This window comes from Hyperolius riggenbachi, chromosome 8 (genome assembly GCF_040937935.1).
Source record: "Hyperolius riggenbachi isolate aHypRig1 chromosome 8, aHypRig1.pri, whole genome shotgun sequence".
Classification (NCBI taxonomy): Eukaryota; Metazoa; Chordata; class Amphibia; order Anura; family Hyperoliidae; genus Hyperolius; species Hyperolius riggenbachi.
The window spans coordinates 219,243,965-219,262,583 of NC_090653.1; the positions used below are offsets into that span (position 1 = coordinate 219,243,965).

An 18,619-nucleotide genomic window follows, 5' to 3' on the forward strand; every position below is an offset into this window, starting at 1 on the left:
AGTATACTTTTTTCCTTCGAAAATTTAAAATCGATTTTCTCAAAAACTATAAGGTCTTTTTGAAAAATTGTTTTTTCCTCTTATTCCTAATGATCTCCTTAACATACCCTGCAAATTTAGGGTTTCTAGCATTTAAGGTGGATTTGCTATTAACCATCAAAGTCGGCAGGTTTTTAAATGTGTATTTTTTTTCCTTTGAAACTTTAAAATCGATTTTCTCAAAAACTATAAGGCCGATTTGAAAAAATTTTTTTTCCTCTTGTAGCCCCTGGGGGCCCCTACAAGCTCTGGGGCCCTGGGGCAGCTGCCTCCTTTGCTTTAATGGTAGCGCTGGCCCTGCTGGTATGGTAACAGCTGGCGAGCTAACAGTTCCGCCAAGCCAGCTGTCAGACACCGTGCAAGGGGGTGACTGGCAGAAATTGTCTTCTTCCGCTCAAAGATTTCCTTCACGGACACCTGGCTGCTGTGGGCAAAGAAGCAGGAACCGCTCAAGGGCAGAAGCGGAGTGGAGGAGGGTGGCTGTGAAGGTGCAAGGGAGAAAGCGGCTGAAGATGTTGCACCTGAAGGAGGAAGAGGAGAAGAAGGGTGGCTTTGCTTTTGTGTGCTGCTTTTGCTCAGGTGCTCTTCCCATTGCAGTTTGTACCTTTTCTGAAGATGCCTTCGTAAGGCAGTTGTCCCTACGTGGGTGTTGGCCTTTCCACGGCTCACTTTTGAAAGCAGAGAGAAGAGAGGGCATTGCTCTGATCTATGGACGACACACTAAAAAATTTCCAAACCGCTGAGCCCCCTGGGGTGATAGCACTGTGGTGGCATCAGCAGCTGACGTTGAAGGGCATGTTGGCTGGCGCCGGACACTGCCACCAGCTGTTTCTGACAACAAGCTCCCCCTGCTTCTTTCAGCAACTCGTCTTCTCCTACTCCTCTCTGGTTCCCCCTCTGAACTGTCCCCTTGGTCATCTTGTCTCTTACGATCCCACATGGTATCCGTATCATCGTCATCATCATCATCATCCTGCCCAGCTTCGCTTGCCTCAGACACCTCCAAAACTGCACCAACAGCAGGTACTTCATCATCCTCCTCCTCACATGTTACGTCCATAGTATCGCCGCCAGGGCCGGTCCTGGACTTTCTGCTGCCTGAGGCAAAGATCGTAAAGGCACCCCCCCCCCCCCCCCCCGACTTTGTCATCACCTTCATTGATTCTGTTCCCCTTGACATTTGCCAAGCCCCCCATCCCCCCCCCCCCAATATGTCTACATAACATTACATCCCCCACACAACCGACCGTGAAGGAATGCCTGAGTGATGCAGCAATGTGAGTGACTGACTCACCGTGGAATGGGTCTCCCTCTGGGTCTGGCGGCGGGCCGGTGGCGAAGGGCGGGCATCCGCATCCAGCATGCATCCTGCACTGGCAGGCAGGGGACAGGCGGCTGAGGCCTGCGGCGGGCATGCTCCATCTCGGATCTCGTGCTGGGCCGGTGAGCGGTGGCCGGAGGCGGCAGCAGCCGCCAAAGGCAGCGTCACCAGCGTGCAGCCTTGGATCAGACAGGAGAGGCCGCAGAGCTCGGACTCGGAGGTTGGCAGCATCATGTGGGTGGCACGTGGTAGGAGAACTGGCGGGCGGGCGGTGCACAGCCTAATGGGGGGCGGGGCGAATCTCAGAACACAGACAGTCCGGGCGGTCTCGGCGAAGCCGGAGGGGAGGGTCACTCAGGGTGTGTGCAGGCACGGGGTCGGAGGCACGGTCGGGCACCACACAGGAGCAGCCGGACTTCACTGCACTGCAGCCTGCACTCTCTCTCTCGTCTCCGCAGTCACTTCCTCTTTATGTCTGGTGCTGCCCCTTTACTTACTGCCGCCTGAGGAACCCGCCTCAGCCCGCCTCATGGGCGGGCCGGCCCTGATCGCCGCCAAACTCACATATGAGGTGGTGTAACTTGCTTAGCGCCTTCATCTGGTTGTAACAATAATGGCAGTTAATTCCCCACCAATTAACCCCTGTGAAGTGTCAAATGCAGCGGCTGTGGTGCTTGTAGTAGCGCTGGTGGCTGCGGAAGATGAGGTGTTAAATAGTCAACCATGTCCTGACAATCTTGGGAGTGGTTGGGACGTGCCTTCTTCTGAGCACTGTACTTTGGGCCAGGGCCGCATGAAATCACATCAACACGACCTCGCACAGACCTGCCGGGTGGCCTTCCTCTGGGTCTGCCTCTGCCTCTACCTGTTTTGTCCGTTTTGTCCATATTGGGGGGGGGGGGGGGGGGATGAAGTGGGAGGTATGCACTGACTTGACTAATACAATGTGCAGTCACACAGGTGCAGTTAACAGGTATGCACGGAGTGGTATATCACACTGCGTGCACTCACGTAGGTAGGTGGGTGCACTGTGAACAACAGGTAGGTACATGCAGTGATGGGCATTACAATGTGCACCTGTCAATCACACACAGACAGGTACTGGACAGGCACACTGACACTGCGTGCGCTCATGTAGGTGGGTGGGTGCACAGTGAACAACAGGTAGGTATATGCAGTGGGTATTACAATGTGCACCTGTCACACACAGACAGATACCAGGAGGGAGTGTAGCCTGATTGGCTACAATGTGCCTGTCAGGGTCAAAGTTGACCCTCATGATGCACTACGAATCGAACATCTGGTAAAGTTCGCGGTTCTCTGCGATCGCGAGCCCCGGAAGTTCGCCAGGAACCGTTTGGCGGCGTACCGTTCGGGCCATCTCTATGCATCACTTCTGCCTTGGGTGCTGCCTACGTTTTCCCTTTAACAAAAAAATGTGCAGTGTGGCACTATGTACATGCATCACATTTGAGAAAGTGGAGAAGGTTGCTAGAAAAGAACAGCTATCAAGACCCATGTCTCTATTACATTTGTGTAGTTCCAAGCCAGCCTCCAGCTCATCAAATCACAAGGAGGCACACCACTCCAAAACTGTCAGTTCAGGTTAGGTAAATTGTTAGTGTATTCTGACTGTGAGGACACTCACTTTTTTTGTCAGCGGATTTCATTTCTGGATGTGGAATTTTTGGTTACTGGCAAAATAGTGAATATACAATTGGAAAAAATAAGGGGAAAACAGGACTAGGTGCAAAATGGTTAATTATACAATCTTGATTGTACAATCTTACCACTTCTATGTAATATAGTTTCCAACTGTCCCAACAGTCCCTCTTTGGGAGCCCGGTCCCTCTGTCCCTCTTTCTTCCTCATTAGTCCCTCTTTCAGGACTGATGTACAGATCTATGTACAGTGGGATGCAAAAGTTTGGGCAACCTTGTTAACTGTCATGATTTTCCTGTATAAATCATTGGTTGTTACGATAAAAAATGTCAGTTAAATATATCGTATAGGAGATACACACAGTGATATTTGAGAAGTGAAATGAAGTTTATTGGATTTACAGAAACTGTGCAATCATTGTTTAAACAAAATTAGGCAGGTGCATAAATTTGGGCACCACAAACAATAAATGAAATCAATACTTAGTAGATCCTCCTTTTGCAGAAATTACAGCCTCTAAATGCTTCTTGTACTTCCAATGAGAGCCTGAATTCTGGTTGAAGGTATTTTGGACCATTCCTCTTTACAAAACATCTCTAGTTCATTCAGGTTTTATGGATTCCGAGCATAGTCAGCTCTCTGTAACTCACACCACAGATTTTTTTCAAACAAATTTCTTTGTTTTCAACAGCATTTTCTGAACAGCAGTTGCAAAGTCTAACTGATAAAATAGTGTGCAAGTGAGTAGGGAGGTTGGCTGGTATCTTACTATTTTGGCAGTTAAAGGAAATGCTGCTGAAAACAAAGAAAACCCTGAGAATTCCCCATGAGGAGATGGACTGGCCCAAAACCTGTCAGTCTGCCTACTTTTTTCGCGATAGTGGTCCTTTAAGCATTACCATCCCTGTTAATCCCTGTTGTTAGTTGAGTAGGGGGGCTATCATGGAACTTCGTCTACTCTAAACTGTCACTCCATGAATAAGCACCAGAGGGCATAAAATGCATTAAACTTTCTCCTCACTGTCAGCTGAGGCACCAATAGACTGCCTTGTATTGACAAGTGTGGATCCCTCCATTCAGCATTATACCAGAGCAGATGGCTCCCTGATTCTTAGCACTGCTAATAGTGTGATTGGGCCCTCACAATCTGAGGGAAAGTTTGAAAATATGCACAGCTGTATGGCCGACCTAGCGAAGAATCTTTTTATTTTTTTACCTCAAGAAAAACAGAATTTCTCCTGCTGGTGTGACAAACTTGCTTGAACAGTGTGAACAAATCTCCCATGGTTATGATAAAGGGGGGAGGGAATATTAAAAAAAATAAAACGAATAAAGAAAACTAAATGATTTTTTCATGTTTCTGGAAAGAAAACTTAGCGATGGCACCTCCTTCGGCGCGCTGACAGACTGGGCTGCCTGACAACACACCACTTCATTTGCACAGAAAGGGACGCGAATTTGAAAGATTAAGTTGTTTATTCTTAGTAACAAACAGTTTCCTTGTGTTTCTGGTAATTTCAGGCCTGTCACCGGGCAGGATTGAGCGCTACAAAAACTTCACAGGGAAAACAAAGAGGGGAGCTGCTTCAAAGCACCCCCACGCTGATAAATACACAAGCCTAATTACCCTGTCCATTGCTGTAGTTTCCTTCCCCTCAGCATAAGCCAGTTACACACATTTTCTAAAGGGTTATTTGCTAATGTAGCCTGGCTGAACGTGTTGCATTTTGATGTTAAAATGGACTTTTCAGTCATTATTTTGCAGTTGATGGTGTGCAGAAGAAAAGTTATGTTTAAAGACAACCCTAACAGAGCATAAAGCATTTTCCATTAAAAAAAAAAAAAAAAACTGTCAAGAGTTTGAACATAACTGTGAGAGTGCAACCTAGTCCAGCAGGTAGGTCACTGCCATGGATTAGGTTGCTATAGGCAGGTGTCCTGGAGGGTCAGCGCCATGAGCTAGCTTGCCATGGACTAGGTGGCATTAAGGGTCAGTGCCATGGGCTTGGTTGCCATGGAGGGTCAGTGCCATGGTCTAATTTGCCATGCACTAGGTGCCGTAGAGGGTCAGTGCCATGGGCTAGGTTGCCACAGACTAGTTGCCATGGAGGGGCAGTGCCATGGGCTAGGTTTCCATGGACTAGGTGCCATAGAGGGGCAGTGCCATGGGCTAGGTTTCCATGGACTAAGTGCCATGGAGGGTCAGTGCCATGGGCTAGGTTTCCATGGACTATGTGCCATGCAGGGTCAGTGCCATGGTCTAGGTTGCCATGCACTAAGTGCCATGGAGGGTCAGTTCCATGAGTTAGGTTGCCACAGACTAGTTGCCATGGAGGCTAGGTTTCCATGGACTAGGTGCCATAGAGGGGCAGTGCCATGGGCTAGGTTTCCATGGACTAAGTGCCATAGAGGGTCAGTGCCATGGGCTAGATTGCCATGCACTAGGTGCCATGGAGGGTCAGTTCCATGAGTTTGGTTACTATGGACTAGGTGCCATGGAGAGTCAGTGCCACAGGTGGAATTCCTTTAAACTTAAATTAAATACTGGTACTAACTAGTTCAGCACTGCTTTATCTGTCACAAAATCATAATCAATTATTACCTTTGGCCGTGTAGCTTAAAGAGACACTGAAGCGAAAAAAAAATGATGATATTATGATTTGTATGTGTAGTACAGCTAAGAAAAAAAACATTAAGATCAGATACATCAGTCTAATTGTTTCCAGTACAGGAAGAGTTGAGAAACTCCAGTTGTTATCTCTATGCAAAAAAGCTATTAAGCTCTCCGACTAACTTGGTCGTGGAGAGGGCTGTTATCTGACTTTTATTATCTCAACTGTAATTGAACTGTTTACTTTTCCTCTGCTAGAGGAGAGTTCATTACTTCACAGACTGCTCTGAAAGACTCATTTTGAATGCTGAGTGTTGTGTAATCTGCACATATTATAGAATGATGCAATGTTAGAAAAAACACTATATACCTGAAAATAAAAATATGAGAATATTTTCTTTGCTGCTAATCTTCTAGTAATTATTCATAGTACACAACCAATTCATTATATCATATATTTTTTTTTCGCTTCAGAGTCTCTTTAAGAGGCACATGCATGTGTAACCTTACAATAGTTGCAATAGCAGGTATTCATTTTTGTATGATGAAGGTGCTCATTAATGATACAAGCTTGATTGTACGATCTTATACACTTCTATGTAAAATGAGGGCTACCTAATTATTCATTCCATGCAGTGTTCTCCCCAGGCTCTTTTAGCCGGGTGCTCAACTTGGCTAAGTTTAGTAAGTACCTGGCTGTCATCAGCTCGCCTCTTTATCCTCCTTTAATGCTGTAAGCAGAGTTTTACCGAACCTGCATTCCCTCCCGCACCCTACCCGGCTACTTTTTCATGCCACCCATCTGGAAAACTTTTTGGGGGAGAACACTGCCATGTATACAGTAAATATTCGGTTTAAGATTGTACAGTCAATATTGTATCATTAATGGGCACAGTTCAAACAGATCATTTAGGGCCCATTCACACTACACAAGGCATGCACCAACGCAATTTTGTGCAGGCATTGCTGACGCACAGGATGCGTATCGCAGTGCATTATTATGCAGAAGTTGGAGGCCTCGACACAATAGATCCTGATGGAAAATCGCAGGTGTTGTGAGATAAAATGCGTCCAGCCACATTACATCACACGGCACGGAAGCTCACAGCTTACAGTGACCAGATTTTTGTAGGCTCAACTTGGGACAGGGCGGCGGGGGAGGGGGGGGGGAAGGGGGTGTGCGGTGCGCAATGCGCGCCGCGCTGAAAAATGAGGGGCTGCCGCGCCAACAAATGTGGTGCCTGTGCCGCGCCGTAAAATGGGCATGGCCATGACATTCTATGGGCGGAGCTAACGTAATGATGTAACAGCGAGGCATAAGAAAGCAGTGTTTATGCCATGATATGGTCAAACGAGGATTCGCATCATGGGTGTGCAGAAACTGTGTGATGCTATTTAATAGTATACCGTAACCCCAAAGCAGCAAACATAGCCAACTATGACCATTAAATAATAAATGCAGCAACAGTTACCCCAGACATCACAAAATAAACGCAATGGGCAATATGTCAGCACAAAATAAACGTATTGCGGGCAACATGTCAGCACAAAATAAACGCAATGGGGGCAAACATGTCAGCACAAAATAAACGCAATGGGGGCAAACATGTAAGCACAAAATAAACGCATTACGGACAACATTTCTGCACAAAATAAACACAATGGGGCAAACGTGTCAGTACAAAATAATTGCATTGCAGGCAACCAGTCAGTAGTAAATAGACGCATTGCGGGCAGCATTTCAGCACAAAATAAACGCATTGCGGGCAACATGTCAGCACAAAATAAATGCATTGCGGGCAAACATGTCAGTACAAAATAAACGCATTGCGGGCAACATGTCAGCACAAAATAAACGCATTGCGGGCAAACATGTCAGTACAAAATAAACGCATTGCGGGCAGCATTTCAGCACAAAATAAACGCATTGCGGGCAACATGTCAGCACAAAATAAACGCACCGCGGGCAACATGTCAGCACAAAATAAACGCATTGCGGGCAAACATGTCAGCACAAAATAAATGCAATGGGGGCAAACATGTCAGCACAAAAACGCAATGGGGGCAAACATGTCAGCACAAAATAAATGCAATGGGGGCAAACATGTCAGCACAAATTAAATGCAATGGGGGCAAACAAGTCAGCACAAAAACGCAATGGGGGAAAACATGTCAGCACAAATGAAACGCAATGGGGGCAAACATGTCACCACAAAAATGCAATGGGGGCAAACATGTCAGCACAAAATAAATGCAATGGGGCAAACATGTCAGCACAAATTAAACGCAATGGGGGCAAACAAGTCAGCACAAAAACGCAACGGGGGAAAACATGTCAGCACAAATTAAACGCAATGGGGGAAAACATGTCAGCACAAAAACGCAATGGGGGCAAACATGTCAGCACAAATTAAATGCAATGGGGGCAAACATGTCAGCACAAAAACGCAATGGGGCAAACATGTCAGCACAAAAACGCAATGGGAGCAAACATGTCAGCACAAAAACGCAATGGGGCAAACATGTCAGCACAAAAACGCAATGGGGGCGCATTTCACCTGGAAAAAAAAGCATGTACTCACCTGACAGAAGTCTCCTCACCGGCCTCTAGTGTGTGTGCAGCTCCCCGGGCTCACAGGCACTCAGGCAGAGCAGGGCTACGGCAAGATGGCGTCCGGAGGCGGAGCCCTGTACTGGAGACACAAATAGTCTCCAGTAGAGGGCTCCGCCTCCGGACGCCATCTTCCCTTAGCCCTGCTCTGCCTGTGCCTGCTGGAGGACAATGCAGGCTGCTGGAGGGAGGCTGCGGGGAATGAACTAGCACAGCGTGTATGAGACGCTGCGGCTAGTTCATGTACAGTGACCAGAGTCCCGAGGCGGGGACGTCTCGCTGCTGAAAGCGGGACGTTTCCCGGGACCACATGCAGCCTGGGACAGCGCCCCCCTAAGGCGGGACGCGTCCCGGGTAAAGCGGGACGTATGGTCACCGTATCACAGCTGTACTGTGGAAGTGGATCCGAGATAAACTTTTACTCATTGCATAATTGTGTCCCTTTCCTATAGTTTATAGGGCATTCCTCAAGCCAAATACTTTTTTGTTTTTGTTTTAATACTTTAATTCCCTATAAACTAAACAAGCCTCACCCACAGTTTTCAGAGTGCCAAGGCATTTTCAGACAATAGCAAGGGCTTACAGGAGCTCAGTCTGGGCAGGAGGAGTGGGAGGTGTTACTAGCCATTGATTTCAAAGGCAGAGGGGAGGAGGGAGAAGGAGAGGGGACTGAAGAAAGCTGATAGCATCTTCAGCCCTCATCCTGTGACAATATGACAAAAAGAACATGGCTGCCCTCATTGTATCACAGGAATAAATAATCATACACTTTTTAAAGTTTTGCAGCTAGATATGCTGTGTAAACTATATAAACTTTAGATAAGATATATAGACAAGTTACTTGTTATAGTTAGTTTTTCATCTCGGATCCGCTTGAACAGTAACATGAAAGTCAATAGACTTCATATTACCATGCTCTTTGCACACAAGGGGCTTGATTCACTAAGACAAATAGCATGCCTTATCCGAGTTAACACGCCTTATCCGAGATAATACGTCTTATCAGAGTTAACACGCCTTATCAAAGTTAACATGCCTTATCAAAATAGCATAGCGAGAACTACAAACTTATGCCTGCTAATTGGCAATGGCACTCGTCCTGCCCTGAGCCCCTGCGGATTCGTAGCGCTCGCTATGCTATTCTGATAACGCGTGTTAAGTGTGATAAGGCGTGTTATATCTGATAAGGCATGTTATCTCTGATAAGGTGTGTTAACTAGGATAAGGCGTGTTATCTCTGATAAGGCATGTTAACTCGGATAAGGCATGCTATTTGTCTTAGTGAATCAAGCCCAAGGGGCTCGATTCACAAAGCGGTGCTAACCCATTAAAAGACTTTAGGCATGATAACCATTGCACCACGCTGGTGAAAAGCCAGTTTAGGTGTGATAAGTTTAGGCGTGATAAGTTTAGATAAGTTTAGATTGCGCGCAAAGTCCCGCACGCAAAGCAGCACCATTAAACTCTATGCGAAGTGCACCAGACTTTGCTAGCGCAAAACTTTTGATCAGCTGTGCACTGCGGTGCTAACCCAGTTGGTGCTTAAACTTATCGGGCTCGATTCACAAAGCGGTGCTAACAGTTAGCACCCTGGTGAAAAGCCCTTTATCATGCCTAAACTCAGTTTAGGCATGATAAGTTTAGGTGTGATAAGTTTAGGTGTGATAAGTTTAGGCATGATAAGTTTAGGTGTGATAAGTTTAGGCATGCTAAGTTTAAGCGCCAACTGCGTTAGCACCGCAGTGCACAGCTGATCAAAAGTTTTACTCTAGCAAAGACTGGTGCACTTCGTATAAAGTTTAATGGCGCTGCTTTGCGTGCGGGACTTTGCAAGCGATCTAAACTTATCTAAACTTAGCATGCCTAAACTTATCACACCTAAACTTATCACACCTAAACTTATCACGCCTAAACTGGCTTTTCACCAGCATGGTGCAATGGTTATCATGCCTAAAGTCTTTTAGGCATGCTAACTGGGTTAGCACCGCTTTGTGAATCGAGCCCATCACGCCTAAACTTATTACACCTAAACTTATCATGCCTAAACTTATCACGCCTAAATATATCACGCCTAAACTTATCATGCCTAAACTTATCACGCCTAAACTCCAGGGCTTTTCACCAGGGTGCTAACTGTTAGCACCGCTTTGTGAATCAAGCCTAATGTATGGTGTGTCATAACTGCACAGATGGATAAAAAATGTACTGGAGCCCTAGGCAAGGCAGTAGATTTGGGGCCCCTTTGTGGTCCTTTTAGTAAGCTCAAGCTTGCAAACAACTTGGTGAGCAACTGATAACAGGCGGTTTGATCAATCCAACTGTTAGATCTATGTTGGTCTGATATCATGCAGTTAGTGCGTCGTGTACAAGTTGTTTGAAAGACTTGTACTTGTTTTTAGAGATGGCCCGAACCTCCGATTTTCGGTTCGCAAACTGGGTCCGCGAACTTCCGTCAAACGTTCGGTTCGCGCAAACTTCCGCAAACCGCAATAGACTTCAATGGGGAGGCGAACTTTGAAAAATAGTGATGGAAAAGATGTTTCAAGGGGTCTAACACCTGGAGGGGGGCATGGCGGTGTGGGATAGACGCCAAAAGTCCCAGGGGAAAATCTGGATTTGACGCATAGCAGCGTTTTAAGGGCAGAAATCACATTGAATGCTAAATTGCAGGCCTAAAGTGCTTTAAAACATCTTGCGTGTGTATACATCAATCAGGGAGTGTAATTAGAGTCCTGCTTCACACTGACACACCAAACTCACTGTGTAACGCACCGCAAACAGCTGTTTGTGTTGTGACGGCCATGCTGGACTGGAGCGCACCATGGTGAGAGTGCAGGAAATGGCGCTTTACAAGCCCATATGGCCGCCAGGCTGAGGTAGCTGAATGACAGAACAGTGACTGTCCAGCTGATCAAATTTGGTCTGTCCACAATGAAGCAACAACCTTATTATTTTGGGTGTGCCCCCCGACACACTCATATAGGCGGCGGTCATTGCTTCATTGTGATACGCAAGCCCCTTCACCGTGGCAAGGTAATGATCACAAAGGGGAATTGGCATATGTACATGCCTTTTGTTTTGTTGTTGCAGCAGCAGTGCAGCCAGAAAAATTAAGCAGGCATGTACACAAACCAGAAAAATTATTATAGCTGGCGCTGCTAGCAGCGGCCTTAAACATTCATGAAACCGCCTGGAGTCCTGGGCCCTGTTGGTGGTGGTGGAGAAGGCAGTCAACCGGCCTGCGGGCAGAGATGCTGTGTGGGGACTGACTTAGTCTTGGGGCAGGCAGTCACATGGCGTGCAGGCAGAGATGCTGTGTGTGGGGACAGACTTAGTCTTCTTGCAGGCCTGAGCGTGCTTTGCAGACCAGGCATCAGTGTCAGATGGACCCTTGACCCAACGCTGTGTGCCAGAGATGTCACCACTTGCCTTTCAACATCACGGTACAGTTTAGGTATCTCCTCAGCAGCACTGAAAAGGATTGGTGTTTCTTTAACCGTTTCACAGCATCAGAACCTTGTTTTTCTTACCCAAGCCTCATTTTTAGCTACACAGAAGCTAAGCTTCACGTCATTAATTAAATCTGCCCGGACATTTTTTTTCCCTGATGCTGTGCAAAGCATGATGAGATTTCTGATGTTGTTGTTCTCGTTCTGCTGTTTTGACAAAAAAAATTTAAATTTGCGCAGCTGGGAGGGGTGATCAGGACACAGGAGAGTTGGAACTGTGTCTCATGCTCCCTGTCGCCTCCTTTCAACCAAAAGATGGCTGCAACCATGAAATCACAAACATTTGCCTGTTCTTTTAAAACAGGGTGGGTAAGAAATTATATCACCTATCTATTTTAATTAACATAACTAATGTAACTTAATGACAGTATGTTTGTTTAGGCTGAAGTTCCTCTGTAAGAAATCTTTACCTTTTTCTCAAATACATCATCAGGGACATTTGTATGGCCGATATTGTGATGAAACCCCTCTCACAGTGTGATGTCAGGGCCATGGCCCAGACAGTTTTCTCTCTGTAAACCTCATTGCATTGGGGGAAATAATGTGTGTTTCCAACTACCAAGCAATTAGTATCTCCCTGTGTGCATAAAACTCTCAATAAATGAACATTCCGCAGAGATCACCTGGCAGGACTAAAGATGTCGTCATCTGTGATAAATTTCAGAATGTAATTCGGGTGAGGAAAGTGTTTACAAAGGGAAAACACTTAATACATAATTTATGAATTAATATTGTTAAAAAGTAAAAAGACTATAAACAAAACCATAAGCTAAGAAGTATCTACAGTCTATCTATCTATCTATCTATCTATCTATCTATCTATCTATCTATCTATCTATCTATCTATCTATCTATCTATCTATCTATCTATCCATCTCATCAGAGCCAGTAGTGTTGGTGGGACTTGGACAGGTATGGTAAAGGCTGCACTCTTGAAAGTGAATAGTATTAGCATTTAGCTATGAAACTTGCACTGCCATATTTTCTCCTGTATTTATCTTATTACAGACAGCTGGGCTGTTAAATGCAACCTTCATATATATATATATATATATATATATATATATATATATATATATTATTTTATTTTTATTTTAAGAATGCCCTATTTTATAATCCCAAGTCTGTAGCTTTACCAATCTTAAAATTGTGGACATAGGAATATAGGAATACTGTATATATATATATATATATATATATATATATATATATATATATATATATATATATATATATACATACACACAGTATATATATATAAATATATATATATATATATATATATATATATATATATATATATATATATACACACACACACACACACGCACTAAGCTCATTCATTACAGTACATATACTGTATATTTTATAAAAGGTCATTGCTGCTACTGTGGTTGAACCTTTCAGTAAAATCAGCAGTAAGGAGGGGTGGCGAACGTTCAATTAGCCCTAAAACACCTCCGTGCGTAAAATATTCTCGCATTAACCCATCCGCCATCCATCCATCAGCCGCCATCCTGACCGAATCTGCCCTGAGAGCATATTAGTTTAATCAGGCCGGGGGGTGTTAATACACTATTGATTGAAAACGCGGCTCTACAGTGGTAGCCCAGGTTCCATATTCTTCCTGCGTGTGACATTCAGGTACGTGTGAAAAATTATACCAATTATGAAATCAGCCACTTACTGCCTTAAAGTGCACTCGTGTGTCACAGTGTAAAGTGCTTGCCTCCAAATAATATTAGATGGATCCTGCGCTCGAGGGAAAGTGCTGAGAGGAAAGACTTTAACCAAAGGGCAATTGCATGAAATTTACTTAGAAATAGCTATTTATCACCCCAGAATTTCCTACTGTTCACATCCGATGCAGACACTTTATGGAATGAAACAGCCATCCAGCCGGTATAACGCAGCCATTGTAAGAAGCCAGGTTTTTTTTTTTTCCACTACGCTGACATTAAATGAAAAATTTAGAAGTCATTTTAACAGCTTAAAGATGCATTATCCTCTTTGATGTGCCATTTGAGCTGCACATAAAAACCCATATAAAATAACCCCACAGAAATAAAAGGAACTTTAGAAAGTTTTATGACATGCCATTTAAAGCACCTCTCTCTCCCCTGTCTTGTTCTCGCTCCCTCTCTCACGTCTTTTCTGTCTTGTTAAATGCACCTTTCCATCTAATACCTGCTATCGCTCATTCAGATTTCACTGTCAGGCTTCATTCGAACACAGCAGAAGGCATAATGTGCTCCTTTCACTGCTGGGTGTCATGTGGGACAGCCACGTGAGGCATTTCCTGTAGGCCCCAAAGCCTCCAAGGATTTCTCACCCGCTGCTGAGTCCTCATTGGGATGTCTGTCCGAAAGCATTTTTCTAAATTGCATTTCCAGTCATAGAAATGGGACCAAATGGTGTATCCAGGCGGAAATCTAACAGCCAGGAAATGCCAAAAAGGCCCTGGCCTTGGGCAGCTGCAAACCAAGGCAGGGTCTGAACATGAAAGTTGCTACATAGCGGGGTCTGAACATGACAGTTGCCAAGGGTTGCTACATATGATACATGAAAAAGGGAAACTGGTGTCCAGGGGAGCTGTTCATGAAAGAGAATGGCTACAGTACGTGGATGATACACATGGGAAAAGGGTCTGCACATGGAATGGGCGGGGCACCACTGGATATTAAAGGGGAGCCACAACATACTTAGTTCAGCCTAGGCGCACAAAAAGTATGAATACAGCCTTGCTAATAGCCTTCACTGTCTTCCTGCTCGCTCTAGTGTACTCCTAACATGAAGGTAGGCCCCTCACTATCCAGTCTGTTCCTCACACTCATTTACAGGGGGACCTCAGTTTCATGGATGACATCACCCTCGTTCAGATTTCCTCACCTCTTTTGTATAGGAAACAGCAGAAGGGATGTTGAGTGGCAGGCTGTCATCACCATCTCCCATAAACCCCTGCAGAACATTCCACAATTTCATGCCGCCCACCCACTTTACCCCGCCCTATAACCCCACCTACTCACATACTGACAGAAGAATGATTAGTGGCTGCAACAGCACTGCCACCTTTAACTGAGCAAAGATGAGTGGCTGAATTGTATGTGTGCCAGAGCCCCCTCTCCAATTTGGTGCTGTAAAAAGAATCCCTTTAGGGAGCACACATGTGACATCATTGCTGGAGCATCCAGAAATAAAATGAGTGAGCATGTGAGATTTGTTTTGGGGGAAGGAATACAGTATGGGGTTGATTCACTATAACAAATAGCGTGCCTTATCAGAGTTAACATGCCTTATCAGAGTTAATATGCCTTATCAGAGTAGCATAGGGATCGCTACGAACTTATGACTGTCTGCCTGTCACTTGAAAGGAAACTTCCTTTAAAGTGATTGGACCCGCTGGGGCTCAGGGCAGCTCTCGTCATTGCCAATTAGCAGGCATAAGTTTGTAGTGCTCGCTATGCTACTCTGATAAGGCATGTTAACTCTGATAAGGCACACTATTTGTTATAGTGAATCAACCCATATGTGTGGATTTCAATTTCTGTATTCAGTATTACATCTGTATTGGATCCAAATAAAAAAAATGTGAAAAAAAATTATGGGCAGCACTACTGTCCATAGCAGCAAATATTAAAGTCAAAAAATTATAAAAAATGGAAAAAAATACAAATTACAAAACAAAAGTGCTTCTTTTATATTGAACGCATGCTTGCGGACAGCTTGCAAGACCGCAAATCCACAAAAATACTTACAATATAAAGAAACACTTTAAAAAAAATTACCACTTTTGGTACAAAAATTGCAGGGAAATTGTTAAAGTTAAAAATACATTAGCAGGAGCTTTTCAAATCACTAAGGTTTAGAAAGCTCTTGCAGTGCGAATCAACTCTGAGGGCTGGAACCCACTAGATCGATTTTTTGAGCGTTTAGGGAGCGTGAGGAATCGCTAGTGATTTCCCTAAACGCTCTGCCAATGTAAATGGATGGTGCAAATTCCACAAAAGCGAATGCGATTAGAAAAAGTGCAAACGCAGGACATGCAGCATTTTGTTAGCGTTTGCGCTTCAATGTAAAGTATGTAATCGCTGGCGTAATCACTCATCAAAACTTGTACAGAGGGATTTTGCTAGCGTTTTGAAGTCACAAAATTAAAATTAATAGAAAGGACCAATCAGACTTTAAAATGCTAATCGCTAATTGCTACACAACCGCTGGCAAATTGATACACTTTTTAAAATCGCTCCCTAAAACACTCAAGGAATCGCTTACAAACTGCTCATACTACGCTAGCGATTGCGATTGGCAATTGTGTTTTGCAGTGGGTCCCAGGCCTAAAGGTACCCATACATGGTACAATTTTTTATTTTTTTTCCATGAGATAATTTAGTTTGCTTATTCCGTTAGATCGAATATAAAGATTTTTCCAGCATGTTTGACCAGATTTTTTTTTGAAAAAACAAGATAATCATTCGAATTTCTTGATCAATATTTTCTACTTTCATTCGATTCGATCATTTAGATTGAAAAAAATGGAAAATCGAACGTTTTTATTGTATCTTGTATGGGCACCATAAGAAGCACAAAGCTGGGTAAGGCAGGACGATAGAGGATTCACTCAAATAGATAGGTCACGGTCCTGGAAACACTGTAGGGATACTATTCCTTGCGTTGGCGGTGCTACACCTCACTCAGGTCACCTCCCTGAGCAGCCAGGTACAAGAACAGTGAAGAGGCGGCTTACAAATGGCTTGCTAATTAAAGAGAATCTGTATTGTTAAAATCACACAAAAGTAAACATACCAGTGCGTTAGGGGACATCTCCTATTACCCTCTGTCACAATTTCGCCGCTCCTCGCCGCATTAAAAGTAGTCAAAAACAGTTATAAAAAGTTTGTTTATAAACAAACAAAATGGCCACCAAAACAGGAAGTAGACTGATGTACAGTATGTCCACACATAGAAAATACATCCATACACAAGCAGGATGTATACAGCTTTCCTTTTGAATCTCAAAAGATCATTTGTGTGTTTACCTTCTGTCCCCTTCTTCTCTCATGCACTGAACATTACAGGCTTCCTGCAGACAGCTCTGTCTGTGCCTGTGTTTGTAATTCCTCAGTATGTGTCAGCCAGCTACTTTCACAGCCTAAGGGCCCTTTTCCACTAGCAATCGCTAGCGTTCACGCTGAACGCTAGCGATTGCTGAATCACAATTACCGGCGATTCCCCGATGTTCGCGGCCGCAATTTTGCTATGCTATGCACTGCATAGCAAAATCGCGGCAAATATCGCTCCGCCGCGCGTTCGCGTTCCCGGCAAAAACCTACCGCGATTCCTATGTTAAAAAGCAAACCGTAGCGATTGTAAAATCGCTAGCGGTTTGCGTTTTTGCGATTCAGCCAGCGCTGGTGGAAAAGGGCCCTAACAGAGGAGGATTTTTATCCAGCTCTCTTCTATCACTGATAAGATAGCAGAGAAGCTGCTGGCTTATGTAAATAAAACACACACTGGAGTGTGCATAGAGGAACAGACCAGCACAGAAGAGTTGGCATCCTTCCAGACACAGGCCGACAAGTCTGACAGGGGAAAGATACATTGATTTATTACAGAGACCGTGATACTACAAAGTGCTGCAGTGAGCCAGAACAGATTAGAATAGGTTTAGGAACTTGTAGGATGGTAGAAAAAACGTTCTAATTTTTGTTACAGAGTCACTTTAAAGCATGTATTGGTGGTGGAGCAACACTACATGTTACGAACCATCACGGTTCTTCATCAGGTGTATAATGAATCCAATCATAATACCTACATATATAATGGAATAAAGACCACACCCCTTGGATAGGGGGTGTGGAAGTCACTACCTAGACATAGGCCACTCCTTACTGCCACAGCTGCAAACACTCCTGAATACATTAATATAATCGTCTCAATATTGCATGAATCGAGTATAAATACTTATGCAAAAATACAAACAATATTTTAAAAAATGTATCAAAATAAGGGCATTCCTCTGAGGGCTACCACTCTAATATATAATGTAACTGCCCGTACTCCTAGGGCACTCCATTGGGGCTACCCATGAACACCGAGCTAAAAAAGAAAGGTGAATCATGTAACAATAATCACTAACCATTGTAGTATAATAATAATCATGCCAACACATAGTAGCAAGTTCACAAAAAAACATTTCCATTGCACATGCTCATTCATCCCCCTTGGGTGTACCGCATCCAAGTGATTGATCCAACACGCTTCTTTCTGAAGCAATAACTTTTCTTTGTCGTCCCCACACGATTGCAAATCTAAAGAATCCAATACCAACCATCTTAGCTGTGAGGGTCTGTGTCTAGCCTCACGAAAATGTCTAGAAGTCTCATAATTCTCTTTTCCTTCCAGGAACCTGCCGATAAAACGCTTATGCTCTTGAATCCGCACACGCACTGCTTGTGTGGTCATGCCCACATACATCATGCCACATGGGCATTTTAAACCATATACCACGTGTGTACTGGCACAAGTGTATCTTCTGCAACAAACACAATTGCTAACTTCCAGCCAGAGCAATATCCTGCCTCTATCTGGCCAGCAGACGCCAGTCAGCCAATCAGGTGCACTGTCATACACCCTTTGCCTGCTGTACCATACCTAGCAGGAATTACATAGATTAGCATTCAGGTGGGAGGCTTCGGTTGGACGCAATCGTGAATTGCGTCGTTTACAGGGACGCCCCGTGTAGGCACATCTCTCACACGGTCCCCTCCCTCCCTTTTTGCAGCTTCTAGGATGCAGTTGACAGGTGAGTGGTTAGGGAGGGGACCGTGTGGGAGATGTGCCTACACGGGGCGTCCCTGTAAACGATG

The 18,619-nt window shown here is 44.5% G+C and overlaps 1 long non-coding RNA gene across 1 annotated transcript in view; it reads left to right on the top strand.

Annotated features, from left to right (window-relative positions):
- Positions 1-18,619, top strand: part of LOC137528460 (uncharacterized) — a 314,164-nt gene that overhangs the window by 176,171 nt on the left and 119,374 nt on the right. The window lies entirely within an intron of this gene.